At 34.9% G+C, this 3,847-nt stretch overlaps 1 long non-coding RNA gene across 1 annotated transcript; it reads left to right on the forward strand.

The window, feature by feature from the left end:
* On the forward strand, positions 1-2,653 carry LOC122586347. Its single transcript, XR_006321958.1, has 3 exons — positions 1-174; positions 1,682-1,752; positions 2,458-2,653. It is a non-coding gene; the product is annotated as an uncharacterized LOC122586347 (long non-coding RNA).
* Positions 2,654-3,847: the final 1,194 nt, after the last annotated feature.

The following is a 3,847-nucleotide window of genomic DNA, read 5'->3' on the forward strand; positions in this document are numbered from 1 at the left end:
AAGGACAAAACTCAAGTTTAACCAACAATAAAAATAAGAATCTTCTAGGTTTAAGTAAGGGTTGAATCAAGGTAAGGTTTAAGGGTGTTTTTCAAGCAAAGAAAGGGTTATTTGAGGCTCTAAAAGGTCACGAATTTTCTGCATATTTTCCATCTTCAAAAGTGTTCTTCAAGGGTATATATCTTCATCTCTTTACTAGTTTAATCTTGTTTATGTTCATATTTAAAAGGTTTTATCAAAAGGTTATATTTTCTTTTGAATATACACTTGATGAGGGCAAAGTTGATAGGATCTTTCTTTCCATACTCATGCATGTTGAATCCATGAAGAAAGATCCAAGGATTTAACTAGTTTAAGACCCAAAAGTGTTGATATAGATTATATAGTTTTTAAAGTAGTTTTTCCTTTGAAAGATGGTCATGTTTTTATATATTTTGAAGTTTGATTTTCTGGGAATTTTATAAAGATATGGACTTTTGTTGTTGGAAAGTTAGATCTATAAAATGTAGCATCAAAAGTGTTGATATATGTTGATAGTTGTAAGATAACATTTTTGCATGAAAATATGAACATGTTTATGTAAATTTTTGGTACATTTTTTCTGGAATTTTTTTGGAAATTTTCATAAAAGTAGGTTTTTGTGATGAAGAATTATAGATGGATAAAGATTTATTGTTAAAAAGTTGATATAGTTGCATGTTTGTTAGATTTAAGAAAGTTGAATCTTTTGTTGCATTATGAGATGAAGCTAGGCTTGTCAAAAGTGAAAAATATGATAATCTTGATGTTAAATATTCTGGAAAAATTTACAAAATGTCAAGGATATAAAGCTTGAATCAAAACTTGTTAAAATATGCTTGAAATCGTAAACCGAAAGCTTGCAAAAAGGCATCTTGAGCACACACATGCACCATAATCTTTTGAGCAAGAAAATATGATGAACCTACTGGAAATAATGTGTTTCAAAAGTATAAAAGTCAAGTCATTTGATGCATGGCAATAACAAGCTCAAAAATCACCTTTTCGGGTCAAATAATCACCAACCAAAAGCACAAATTTGCACATATCACACCACCAACACTATCATGACTTGGACCATCAAAATATGATGCACTTTCTGGAAAAAATGAAACAAGAGCAAAAATACTTTTTGAAGTACCTAAATTGCTTAAGAAATGAGGCTTAAAACGTTATTTCGGTAAACGATTTTTATGCTTAAAAGTCCTCAAATTACAAAGACACAAGAGAGGTTGAATTGATATAAATTTTTATTGATATAAGTTGCCTAAAAGGCCTGGGATTTTTAGACAAAAGCTTTTGTGGTGATTTGTAAGAATTTCTATGATTTAATGAATTAAAATGGTTATTAAAAGATATATACATTAATTAAATAATTATATAAATCATGAATCTGATTAAAACTACATAACTAATAATAAAAGTGACCAAAACCTACTGGGGAAAAATAATTATAAGCAAAGGAACAAGAACTATACAATTTAAAAGTAAATTATTAAGTAAAAAACACTAATTAATCATTATTAGTAAATAAATAGAGATAATGCACAAATAAATGTATAAATCATAATAGTACAAATAAAAAGGCTTAAAGATCAGTAAATAATCCATATATAGTACAAACAAGAACTTACGTTGTGTACATTTGAATACCATGGTTTAGGCTTGCTTAAGGGGCGACACCACTAGGCACTCTTCACGCATTTGAACAGCTCTCTATCGCTCTCAAAACAAGTGAGTCATAGCCCCCTTTCAACTCTTTTATGTTTTTTACTTTCGGGGTGAAAAACATAGTAATTAAAATTGTTATCTTTTACGAAATAATACTTTGAAAGAATGTTTATGAAATGGAATTTTTGATGTATGTTCAATGTGATATATGTTATATGATGAGCTTGAGTACTGTCAGAGTCTAGTCCTCGCTACACTACTATTAACTCATTGAGGCCTGTAGTTAGAGATTTGCGCAACTAGGATTCGTCCCCTCACTCACATCAGCGGCGACAGGTTGTTTGGCAGCCTACGTGGCCGCCTTCAACGGTGTCGGTCGTGGGGTGCTCTAATCTAATTTATATTTAGTCGTCTCCATGGCACGACTTCTTAATTATTAATTATTGCACATAATTGATAGCATGTGCCTTTACATCATAATTTTTTGAGGCAAGTTATTATTATCATTATTTTGGACGTGAAAGGGTCTTAGTAGTGGCTCAAGCATTTACTCATCCAATTATGCCTTTGGCTGAATGTTATTGAAATCAATTATGGTTGGACATTGTATTTTGAACATACGGTTTGGGTATGAGTATTATGAATGAACTCTTGAAAGTTTTATGGCATATTATCCTTGAATATTGTTGGAATATAAATATGTTGCTAGTATAAACCTATGAACTCACTCAACTCTTGTAGTTGACACTTTTTCTTCATGCTTTTCAGGTTTAGAGCATTAGGTTCATAGCTTGGACCGCCTCTTGGATTTGTGTTGCTTGTTATTCGGTGGACTTGTAATGTGGACAGTTTGTTTTTCATTATGGATTATGGTTATGTAATGGATTCTAAAACGTCATCTTGAACTTATTGTCTTTTGATTTCGAATGATATTTGAAACTTAATGTTGATGTTTTATCTTTAATTCTTTTGTACCATATCGTTCTGTGGCACTTTGTGTTTCCGCCTTAGTCGGGGTGTTACAGAAAAAATGGTATCAAAGCCAAGGTTATAGAGAATTTTTACTATAACCTGCGTATTTTCAAAACGAGTTGAATATTTCTTAAACAATTGAGTCGATCATAAAGTATTCTTGTTTTACTTATGCATAGCCTGATCAACTATGCCTAATTAAAAATTTAATATGGAATGATCGAAATGGTTGTCTAAGGAATATTCAAAATGAGTCTTTTGAAAATAAAGCTTTAAAACGATTCTTGGTTCAAAAGATACATAACCAAATCTAATGTTTGCATTACTTATTAGAACCCTTAGTTAATACCCCCACTTGGCTAGTATTACCTTGTCCATTTAGATATAATACACAAGAGCTATGGACAAGTTGAATTCTAGTCATTTCGTTGATTATATATGGTCATGCGAGTCGTGAGTGTCGAGTTGATCGTTAGTAGTTTTGGTATACGTCGGTTGTGAATGGTCATGTCGTTGCTCGGTCGTGAAGCTTGGGAGTCGTCATCTTATGTTTTATGTAACTTATGTAGGAAACAATATGTCACAAAGAAGCGGGGCATCAAGATCTTCCGGACACGCAAGAGACATTTATGCGTTTGTAGACATGGTCCGTGAAAGACAAGAAAGACAAGAGAGCGAGGAAACGGAGCCCACAATGGACTCCCAACAGCCCTCACGACAAGATGAGGAGTCCGAGCAGATGGAGGACCCGTCAAACGGTGATGCTAGGAGCGTTGCTTCTAGCCAACCCGTACGCCGCTCGCCCTCACCTCCACCATCATCACCAGCTCCTAGGGCTCCTCCACCAAGACAAAATGTGGCGATGAATGTAAGTGATGGGCGATTTCCAGCCCATGACCCACACTTCCACCCGCGCCTCCCTCGCCATCATCCTTTTCACTTCGGCCCAAGACATGGAGAAGACCTCCCACATCCCGTTTTTGGGGTACCACCTCCACCTCCTGTTGGAATGACACGGGAGGAGAGAGATCAAGTGTGGGGCATTTCCAATGGCTTACGTGATGCAAGGTTTCGGGTGAGAACACAAGAGGTGATGATGGAAAGGGCGTTGGGAATAATGCGCCAAACGGGAGATGAAGCGGGGATGGCTATAGATGGAATACGCCGAATCAACGAAGTGATTCTC

This window comes from Erigeron canadensis, chromosome 2, assembly GCF_010389155.1.
Source record: "Erigeron canadensis isolate Cc75 chromosome 2, C_canadensis_v1, whole genome shotgun sequence".
In the NCBI taxonomy this organism is placed as follows: domain Eukaryota; kingdom Viridiplantae; phylum Streptophyta; class Magnoliopsida; order Asterales; family Asteraceae; genus Erigeron; species Erigeron canadensis.